Source organism: Acomys minous (assembly GCF_964271855.1).
Source record: "Acomys minous genome assembly, chromosome: 18".
Taxonomy (NCBI): domain Eukaryota; kingdom Metazoa; phylum Chordata; class Mammalia; order Rodentia; family Muridae; genus Acomys; species Acomys minous.
The window spans coordinates 10,720,072-10,732,243 of record NC_140501.1 but is presented as its reverse complement, the minus strand read 5'-3'; positions in this window follow the sequence as shown (position 1 = coordinate 10,732,243).

Genomic DNA, 12,172 nt, shown 5'->3' with positions numbered 1-12,172 from the left:
AAGGATACCTGTTATATCCAAAGCACAAAATTTCCCAGCAACCCTCCATGAATTTTGACTCTTATAATCTTTCTGTCCATCTTTCACTGTGTTCCCTGAGTGCCAATAGTGAGGTCCGATTTCTGACAAGGAATTCCATAGCCACTTGTTTTCTGTATTTCCCTACTTGTGAGTATGGGATAATAGCTGTCAACTGTATGAAGAGGATTGTTATATGAAGAATAAGAGCTGCATTAATCCGTGAATATAAAAGTAAGGAATTTATCTCTTATAGCATGTCTTGTACTTATGGTGACCTCTCCCTTCAAAGCAACACAGCTCTAGGTGTTTTTCTTGCTGTTTACACTAAGCATTTCCCAGTTCCAGACCTTGATTCTCTACTTCTGGCAATATTCTGCTCGTATGTTAGACTGTTTTCTCTCAGACTGCACAACTTCAGGATTTTTCTTAGTGATGAATTCACTGCTTTGTCAGTGACAGCTTTGTCTACCTAGGGGACATATTGTGCTAGATTGACTACACTATTACCACTTATGTTGGGCGGTAAGCTCTGAATACACAAAACTAACTGTGTTGGTTATAAGAGAATTTCACTTGAAAACACTCTCATGGTGCTTCTCCACACAAAGATTTCTTTTAATATTGACTAGTTCTAAGATAGATTCTTCAGCCATATGAAATGGATTCTTTTAGTCACTGTGTCCTTCTTTGAGTGTTTAGTTAAATGTTACTGGTTAGTTGATGTGTTTTCTCAAACATTTTGTAGCAGGTGCTCTTTGAATATCATTGTGAAATGATGCTCTTTAGTTTCCATGGAATCTTGAAATTATCTTCTAAAAATAATCACAAAAAATGGCCTAAACTGAATAGAAGTCCCTAGGGACAGCAGGGAATTTCACCTGTTCTGACAATGCAAATATTAGTTTGTCTTGTGTCTCTTGTTAGTAGGAGATGACTTGGAGGGATGTTTTTTGTTTGTTTGTTTGTTTGTTTGTTGTTGTTCTTGTTCTTGTTCTTTTTAGGAAATCCAAGAGTTTCACAGAATACCAGGAGTTCAAATGCATGTCACTCACAGAAATGTAATTTTAGCTCACACACTCAGCTGTTGTTTGTCAGTGGAACACTTTGAAATTCTAAAATCTCAGGCAGTTTTCTGAAGGCAACTTAAGCTTTTAAAGTGTCTATACTTGTGTTTAGTAACTTTTTAATTCTTGTGATAAGACATTTTGACCACATCAACTTATAAATAAAGACTTTTGGGGGTTCAGAGGGTAAATCTATGTACCAGCATTGCAGAGAGCATCCCAGCAGACAAGTAGACATGATCTTGGAGCTATAGTTGAAAACTTGCATCTGGAGACACAACTACTAGGCATGCATATATATATATATGTGATAAATAGATATATAAATAGGTGGTAGATATATGGAAAGATACACCACCATACACATAAACATACTTAATTTTAAAGCCCAACCCCAGTTAAACACTTCTGACAAAAACACACCTCCTAATCCTCCAATAACATTTCTGCCATCTGGGCATGAAGTATTCATATATATGAGCCTATTGCGGCCATTTCTCATTCATAGGACAACCCCCAGAGATTTCATAATCTCCATTCTCTCTCTACAATACAAGGAATAGTATCAGTAAATGATGTCATTTTAGTTGATTATTAACGTTTGAGGTTTCTTTGAGTTTGATTATAGCTTAAGGTTCTCAATAGATTTTAAAGTGCTTATATTTATTTTTGCATATTAATCATGTATATATAGAAACATAGATTAATATTCCTTCTTTGCTATTTATTTTATATATCTATATGATATCCTTGTATTTTCCCATGTTTTTTCATATAAGAGTATGTGTGGAACCCAGTGAACTTAAGTTCATATGTTCTCCGCTCTATTTCTTGAGGCAAATTAACATGGAGTTTGTGGTTTCATTTGATGTAATTAATCATTATGGTTGAGAATTCCCTGTCCCTGATTTCAGAGTGCTAAACTTTCATGTAGGCAACCATGTATTCACAGGATTCATGTGAGGTCAAGGATTTAAAATCTATTGTCCTCATATTTTCCATAGCAAGTAATTTATCCACTGATCATCTCCTCAGCGATGAGATTCAATATTCTTATTAGAATTATAATATCAGATATTAATTTGTAAAATTTGTGAGAATTCCTTACAATTTTTAAAGTTTGGAGATAGTATAGTGGAGAAGGTTCTGTGAAGTTGTGAGAAGGAATATTCTTTTCTGTTTGGATGAAAAGATCTTTACCAACTCTACATCTGACCCTGGGCTAATATTGAAAATATATAAAGGACTCAAGAAATTAAACATCACCAAATCAAATAAGCCAATTAAAATATGGGGTACAGAACTAAACAGAATTTTCAACAGAGGACTATCAAATGGCAAGAAACAATTAATGAAATGCTCAGCTAAGCCTGTCCTTGTTAGGTCGTGCCTCACAAATATGTCTTTCAAATATATTGAACTGAAGAAAATTCTCCGGCATTACAGAGAGTTTTGGGTGACTACTCAGCTAGCAATCTGTCTCTTTTATCTTCCCATTTGGAAAGCTACTAACCTGCACTCCCTGTATATTCAAGTAATCAATTTTCTTCCTTCTCAAGTCTCTGATGAGGTTGAACACTAGATAGTTTAGTTATACAATTAATCTTACTTGTTTAGGGGTTAGATGTTTTTAGGTCTTGATAGATGTTATAAGTTGATAATGATGAGATATGATAGATATGGATTTACTTTCAGAATTTTAGACACAACAAGATAGGAATGATGTTTTCTTTAAGGCTGTCAAGTACAAATAGCCAAATCATTAAAATGTAACATTTATATAATTCCTGATTGTTTCATGGTTCTTCTTGCTGTAGGTAATTTATGTATAATATATGCATATATATGTAATAATATAAATGCATATGTAAAAATTTAAAAAGAAATGCTCAGTGTCCCTAGTCATCAGGGATATGCAAATCAAATTTATTCTGAGATTCCATCTTAGACCTGTCAGAATGGCTAAGATCAAAAACTCAACTGTCAGCACATGCTGGGGACGATGTAAGGAAAGGGGAATATTCCTCCATTCCAGATGGGAGTGCAAACTTGTAAAAACCACTTTGGAAGTGAATCTGGTGCTTTTTTAGAAAATTGTGAATAATTCTACCTCAAGACCCAGCCATGCTACTCCTGGGAATATACTCAAAAGATGCTCTACCATACAAGGACATTAGCTCAACTATGTTTATAGCAGCTTTATTTGTAATAACCAGAATATGGAAACAACCTAAATGTCACTCAGCTAAAGAATGGATAAAGAAACTGGTACATTTACACAATGGAATACAACTCAGCTATTAATACAAGGAAACCTTAAAAATTTCAGGCAAATGGATGGAACTAGAAAAGATCATCCTGAGTGTGTTAACCCAGCCTCAGAAAGATATGCATGGCATATACCCACTCATAAGTGGATATTAGTCACATAATACAGGATAACCTCACTACAATACAGAGAGTAATGTGCCAACCAAGGACCATGTATAATGTGGACATAGACTCTCTGCTCAGATGTAGTAGATAGGCAGCACAGTCTCCTTGTGTCTACTACAATATGGGGAGTGGGGAGTCCTTCTGCCCCCTTCCCTCCAAGTTGTTCACTTTGCCATGGTGAGGCCATCTTGCCAGGCCATAGAGGAAGAGGAAACAGATAGTACAGATGATACTTGGTAGACTACGATCAGATGTTAGGAGAGGAGGGCTCTGCCTTCTGAGGACTAGAGGAGGGGAGAGAGGGTATGCGGAGGGAGGGTGACAAGAGGAGGCTACAATCAGGATATGAAGTGAACAAATTAAAAATAAAAGAAAGAAAAATATAGTGGAAATGATAAAATGTTTCATTATGACTTTTAAGACTATTTGAAGCTGATTAGGGCATGCTATCAAATTTCAATACTAAAAACAAAGTCTCTTACAGACATTTATTCATATGTAATGAAAACTTTGAATGTAATAGAGGTGAAAGATCTTTTGCCAAAGAGATTATCTTCCATTAGTCTACTATAAAAGCAAACAGGCTAGTGTCAAATTAATGAGAGAAGTATGTAACTATGCAGTAAGTGTCATAGATATGAAATACAACTACATTTGAAATGAGAATGAGGTCACAATCGAGAATAAAGATCTATTTAAGCAGATTCCAAAGAGTGGATTAGCTCTGCCAACACGTGGTGCTTAGTCCAGAAATACTGTCATACTGCTTTGACCTGTAAAAGTGCAGCCTACAGGATTTATGTTGCTTTAGGCCTTGTTATACTATTAAAATCTAATGACAATAATGTAACTTTGATTAAGAAATGCTGACTCTGTTCCTACATATAAAATAGTAATTGTCAGCCATTAGGAACAGCAAATTCAGGTTATTTTCTATGATTTCAAAAAGGATTTGAGCCACTTTATTTCACCTCATACTGCCCACAAAGATGTGTCTTCCTTACTGCAGGCCTAAAGAAACAGTGACATCCACTATCTAAAGAGGCCTCTGAAAACATGAGCTAAAATAAATCTTTCTTTTTAAGTTGATGTTTTTCTGTTTTGAAATTTTGAAAAGGAAACTGAATAACATGTTTATTTTATGTTTGTAGCATATGTCACATTTAAAAATAACTATATGCAACCCTATCTACATAATTTATTCCATCACTTCTACTTTCAAGATTTACTAAAAAAAATCAAATATGCTGTGTATGTAAAACTTTAAATTTCTCTTTATATTTATAAAAGGTCAGAATTTTCAGTATGAGACACATATGCCAATTAAATGAACCAAGCCATTTATAACCATTTTACTTACACATACAGAGAGAAGGAGAAAGAGAGATGGGGGAGGAGGGAGGGAGGGAGGGAGGGAGGGAGGGAGGGAGACAGGGGGTGAATAATACACCTGGGCAGAACACTGGTCCATCTCTATAAACTTTATAACAGTTTCTGTCAGAATTTTATAGTAAATAGTTGGTGTCTAATTTTGTTCAGAATTTCATTTAATTAAACTGCCCATATAAAATTTCTAAAACTCAAAGTGAATAAAATATAATTTGCATTAGTTTATATGTACTCAGTATTTGCCTGGTTGGTGCAGTTCCTATGAAGGCCTTTCTTCCACAGCACAAACTCAAATGTCTATGTTCTAAAACAGAGATGTTGCTTTCTTGAGGTAGTACACTGAGAGTTCATTCTGACAGTAACTAGTTACAAGACAAATCTCCTCAAGTACTGTAATTTTGTTCCTTGGTGTCTTGTTTACCTCAAACTCCCATTAATTCAAGAAAAACCAATTTTGTATGAAAGATAACCAGGTACTTTGAGTTTTATACAGGTTGGTGGTATGTTATTTGAGTTCGAAAGTAAATAAATGATGTGCCTGGAACTTTATGCTGTAGATTGGGATGAATACAGAGAAGTAGAGAAGGAAAAAAGGCTGAAACAGAAGAGCAGGAAAGGTGGAAAGGAGGAGGGGGAGAGAAAAAGAGGAAGAAAAAGGAAGAAGGGAGAAAAAAGTGTGACTAAAAATCCACAAAAAACAATTATGATTTTCCAAACCGCATGAAAAGTTAGAGGATAAAAAAGATATTAACGATTTTGACCACGAATATTCAGGTGTACTGGTGCATATCTTTCATTTCTGTACTCAGGAGGCAGAGGTGGGTAGATATATGTGGGCCCAATTCCGCCACGGTTTATATATCGAATACCATGCCAACTAGAGCTATTCAGTAAGACCCTATCTAAGAAACAAGACAACAGAAAATACTGAAAAGATGGTTAATTTCACATAACTGTGTCACTACAACCTATTAAATGTTTGTCTATAGTTGTTTTCTTTTATATTACTAAAACCAATGATGCTATGATGTTTTGTAATAACACCCATGTTACATAGTACCTACATTAAGTATCTCATTGCCTGTTTGTTATAGCACTAATAATATTGACTTTTCAGGAATATTATGATGCTGTATGTATTTGGGGATATACAAATTAACAATTCTAATCTTCTTAATTAGAACAAAGCTGTTTTCTGAGATTAAGAACATTATCCAAAAATTATATGCAACAAAATTGACTAAAATAAATAATCTTATTATTACAGTTTTAAATTCTAAAACCTTCTGTGATTGCAAGCATATTGCAACAATATGTTGCATCACATCACAATTGCAAGATTATTTTTTAAGGAAGACAAAATATAACCAGGGAAATCAAAATGATATGGGATGTACTACTGGCAGAATATACATGCTTGGCAAATCAAATAAATTCCCTGAGCAATAAGAGGATAATTTTCTGAAATATGCAGGTATTTTACTCTTTAATAGAAAATATATAATTTTGGTACCTTTTAACATTATTATAACTTTTATTTTAGTACCCACTAATAATGAAATATCCTGCTCTGTTGTTCATTAAATGTTTTTATGTGAGTGATATTTCATGGCATTTACTGATGTGTTTTAAGTCAATTGAGGATGTAACTGTGCTTAAATTACACCATAGAAGTTATATAAAGAACAATATGATTTCAGTTAATGTTGACATCCTCAGCCCTATTTTATCTATCTAGTCTGTATACTACTCTGTTGTCTAGAAATAGTTTAGGTGTGATTTTGCTGTAAAGTCTCTCATCCAGCATAAACAATGTCCTGTGCATGTGGGTACATGTGTGTGTGGCGTGATATACACCTAAATGTTTACTCTTTAGTAGCATGCTATCTCTAAATAACTCTTTCATCAATGTTTGCTTTTCACAAACATTGAGATGTCTTTTAAGTATTTTATTATGTAAATAATGTTTTTACAAATATTCATTGAGTATTTTTTTAATTTCAAATATTTTTGTTAGTAGTCATTAATGCAAATATATATTCTTGGCCTTAAGGATATGGATATATACATATAACTCTGTTGCTTAGCCTGGACCATGCTGCTATTCATCTGATGCCACTTCATCATACTCTTGTGTTCCTCTTGAGTTCCAAATCGAAAATATCAATATTGAAGGATGAGCTGATTATAAATTTTCGTAAGGAAAAGCAACCACCTCCCAAAACAAGCTTACATTTGTTTGGGTTTGTATCCTTGCTGTGGCTTGTGCTGTCAGTATCTTAATAAAAGATTTAGCAGATGAGCTTGCCCTTGTTGAAGTCATGGAAGACAAACTGAGGGGAGAGATTATGGATACTCAGCATGGCATTCTTTTCTGTAGGACATCAAAAAATTGTCTCTGGCCAAGACTATACTGTGACTGCAAACTAAGAGCTGGTCATTATCACAGCAGGGTCCTCTACACAAGAGGAAGGAAAGTCAGCTCAATTTAGCTCAGAGAAGCATGAGCATCTTTAGATTCATCATTCACAATGCTGAAAAATACAGTCCAAACTACAAGTGGGTTTGTCTGAAATGCAGTGGATATATTGACCTACATGGCTTGGAAATAAATGGCTTCTCCAAACAAACAACAACAACAATGCAACAACAACAATAACAAAACAAATTTCCAGAAATGGTTACATTTTGGATTCTGCTTACTTTTCCTTACCTGATGGAAGAAAACCTGGGAGTCCACCCCCTAACGTGTCACAGATGGGTACTTGGGAGCATGGAAACTCCATCGTACCTTGGTAGAGTGGTGTAAATGTAGCTGGTACCTCCCTGAAGAATCTAAACCTAGTAGGTACTGATGCAGACAAGGAACAGTGGGAAGAGGTTCATAAGTGGATAGTGACAGCAGCTATTAGTTCATCAGACTGGAAGGTCTGGGCCACCAGCCTCTCTGTAGCCAACTTGGCCAAAAGCATAATGAAAAAACCAGTTCAGCCATGAATAAGGGTATCTGTGGAATGAAGGATGGTGCTTTGCTCACTGTCCTCTGCCCTCAGTCTAAATGGAATCTCACATGTCATGAAGGTGACTTGACTTTTGAATAGGACTGCTTAAAGAATGCTTAAAGAAGAGTGCTGAATCACTCTAGGGACTCTAGGAAGACTTACACTTCTAATGTCTTTGAGGCGTGTGTGAGCACTGCACTGTCCAGGCTACAAAAGGGTTTCCAGGGAGACCATACACTGTCTCCTCATCTGAACTGGGATTGTGACAGCTGTGTTATGATGACCTGGTGAAAACACAAGTTTCTTAAAGCTATGCCCTGGTGTTAAGTCTTGTGTAGTGGTACACTGTTTAATACGAGAGTCTCCCTGTTCCGGATATCCACCGCCAATTGTGTGTATATACAATTGCCCCATGGGCCTTATGGTGTCTTTGTGTTTCTCACCCTCAACAAATACACCTAGGCCGACTTACAAATTAGTCATATCATGGCTTCCGTGTGTAAAGTCATTATGGATGTCTTATTCAAAACTGTTTTCAAAGGGTCTTATTGATTTACTATATTATTTGTGTCTATAGTTATATTGCAGTATTATATAAAATGTAGAATCTCTTATGAATGATGCAACTAACTGCTCAAGTGTCACACCAACAAAAACATCAAATAAACTTTGAACAATGAATAGGAATTTTTGTTACTTAACTGCCATTTGTGTTCTTAGGTAAATATTACACATTTAGAGCCAAACCTTACATTATAAGGTAAAATACTACATAATATAATATTACTTACATTATAAAGTAAAATGTTACATATTTAGAGTGGAACCTTACATTATTACTAGGAGTTCTCTACTTCATAGAAATACAATGAAAGGAGTAAACAATGTGCTTGAAATGTGAGGAAAGCACTTTTCATTATTTATTTTTCTGCATTTCTGAAAATAAAAATATTATTAACAAAATAGTAGAACTTTAGAATTCAAAGCAAATGAGATTTACTAATGCATTCAACATGATGACACTTTCACACTTTGAAATATTACATAATATGTTGGTTGATTTTCATGATTAAAGAGGAATAAATGAATCTGAAAGGCATATAAAACATCACAGGCAAATCTATTAAATTTTGCATCTAATACTCTTGGAATATTTCCAGATATGGTGTGTAAAAGTTTTTTGTTAAATAGCACTTTTTTTTTCAAAACTCCCATTTCCTTTCTGTTTGAAATATAAAAACGTATTATGTACAGGAAACTAACACAATCAAAAGCATGCATGCCCATTATCATGTCTTCATTACATTTTATGAACCTTGATGAATAAAATTTGGTGCAAACTGTGCACACAATTTATGTGTGGAATGAACTGTACTGAACTCTGAGTCAGGTCCCTGGAGATAGCCCTAGTAAAAATATCAAAGATACTCAAGGCCTTAGCTCTATTTCATTCAAGGTTTCTCCTTACTTATTCCTAGCCTTCTAGGAAACAGTGAGTTGGTGTCAGTAGGATTTTGTAAGACAAAAAATAGACTTGGTAAAACTCAGTCTCTCTTGGTCTGGTGACATCACCATATGTAGTCAATGTCAATATCAGGTGGCCAACCCAGCAAGAGATATGAAAAGCTTGAAACTCTGTCTTACAGCATGTGTACAGGAGAATATAAAGCAAAGCACACACAGTCATATAATTCTTGTGATTTCTTTATTATAGTTTCTGTCATTCTCTGAAATTGCATGTTTCACTTGATGAAGTAATTATGAATATGCTACTATGATTAATATGTTGAGTTTAAAGGATTATGGATATAAATGCATTAAATATATCTACTGATAAATTGTAACCGACCCTTAATTCTGGATATTTTCATGATTTGTAACTTTTATTTTCTTTTTTTGTTACTTCTTTGAAATGTTCATCAATATATACAATATATTTTTATGCTTTCTGTACCCACTGACTTTCCTCACTTCCTTTGGCTTTCTTTCTAGTATATTTTCTGTATGTGTATATGTACACACATACACACACACACACACACACACACACACACATATTGAATCCAGGCATTCCTTTCTATACCTTTATGACTATGAGGTTATCCACTGTTTAATAGAGAAACTCTCAGGGGCCACCACTCTGATGAAGTGACTCTCCCTCCTCTACAAGAAGCTTAAGGTTGGAAAAATCACAAATCTGTGGATACAAACGTAAGTATGTATAAGGGAATTTAAAAATGTTACCATATATCAAAAAATGTAAGCAAGGTGCATGGAAACCCCTGGACTGGACCACTCTGTTTGCAAAACAAACAATGGGTTGGGGAACAACTGCTGGGCTGCCCTAGGGAGTCCATAGCAGCCCACTTGGAGGGCTATCCTTGTCAGCTTGATTAGGGCAGGCAGCAATGGGCCACTGAGTACTGGTCAGAACACCCATTGAGTTAGTGTGGGGACTTTAAACTTATTTAGGCTATTTAGGTTATTATGGAATTACATGTCCTTTCCTCCACGGTAGTTTGAGAAGAGAACTCTTCTCCCAGATGAAGATAGGAAATAGCTTTCATGAAAAACAGAAATCTGCTCCATGAGATTCCGAGGAATGCTGAATTTAGGTTTACGGTTACCCAGTAAGAAAAATAGTCTGGGCTGAGTTAGGTGTGGGGCCAGCATTTTTAGGACACCATCAGCAGCATTTGCATGTGGGGGTTTTGTTTTTGTGAAATGCTAACATGATACAGATGAATGAAAGTATTCTAATACTATTAAAATATTATTAGTTAACTGTAGTCCTGGCTTTGGTGTTTGTCACACACAGTCTTTCAAAAATAAAATTTGGCATGGCTTCCCACAATGTCAACTACTATTTCACAAGACAGTATTAAATATTAACCTAAGATAGTGTTCTTGATTGCTTTTCTGTAAGCTAATACTCATTAAAAATAAATATCCTACAAACTAACTCATTAAACCTTAATCTAATCACCATCTAATCAAACCACAGCAAGATTATTATTCTGACCTTTAAAAATCTGAGCGCACTTCATGATAATTTTTTCCTTTCTAGGCAGATGTTGTAATATTATTTTTCATTTAAAAATATTTTCTTAAACCTAACAATAACATCAACATAACATCTTCACCAAAATTACTTTTTGTAGTGATAACAAATGACCTCACCTTCTGTTGTCATATTGCTTTTATCTTTTTCACCAATCAGGATGTTATGTTAATAAGAAAATGTGTTACAGCTCTTACAAGAATTTAACTTTTAGTCTAATTTCATGCTTTTTGGATTTGAGAGATTTAGATACCTCAACTGTAAACTTCAGGCCCCATCAGTGGCTTTCTCTCTGATAAAGGTGAAGTCATAGTTGAAATACATCCAAGAGTTCTTAATCATAATTAGTCAGTAGTTTCCAACCATTTTATTATATGTCAACTGTGTTACAGGTTGATTTGATGTGTAGTTCCCCAATAGAAGTATCTAACCTCCTCCCATATTGTGTAAAGAATTTTCACAAAAGTTTCACATAATCTTGCCTTTATTTTTTTCATAAAAGTTTCCAGTCTGAACATGCTGATTTTTACCCTCCCTTGTTGAACGTCTTGCAGCACTTATTAACCATAGTTCATTATATACAAACCATCAGATGAATGCTTCAAAGGAAATCTCTCAATAGTAAACATTAAATTACTCCGTATAATGAATGAACTTTGTTTTGCCTTCCAAACTTTACATTATATAAGGTGTTTCAGGAATAGAATTTTTTCTGCTTATCTTGGTTAATATATGAATCTCTAGGTAGCTAATTTATATAAATATATTACAACTGGATTTTCCTTTCTGATCTATAAATACTTAGAATCCCTTTAGTTTTCATGGACACATATTTCTCGAGTTCCTTATAGACTACCACCCAAAGCAGTTACGACATTTCTGGGAATTCCCTCATATACACCTGTCATATTCTTATGAACTACTCTTATATCACCAAATCCCTGTACATTTCCTAAGCCTTGAACGTTATAAACTACAGCAGCACAGATAGGTTGCCAATATAATGATGTAACTGTGTATTATTTCTCCCCTGAAAGGGTTTCCACTTAATCAGTCATAATAAAAGTTGAGACTGGTGTTGGAACTAAAAGACACTTTTATATTACAGCTTAAGATCTAAGATCAGCTACCACAGGGAAACCAAAGCCTACAGACTTGGGAAACAATAATCCTCCTTTTGTTCCGTACACTCATATTTT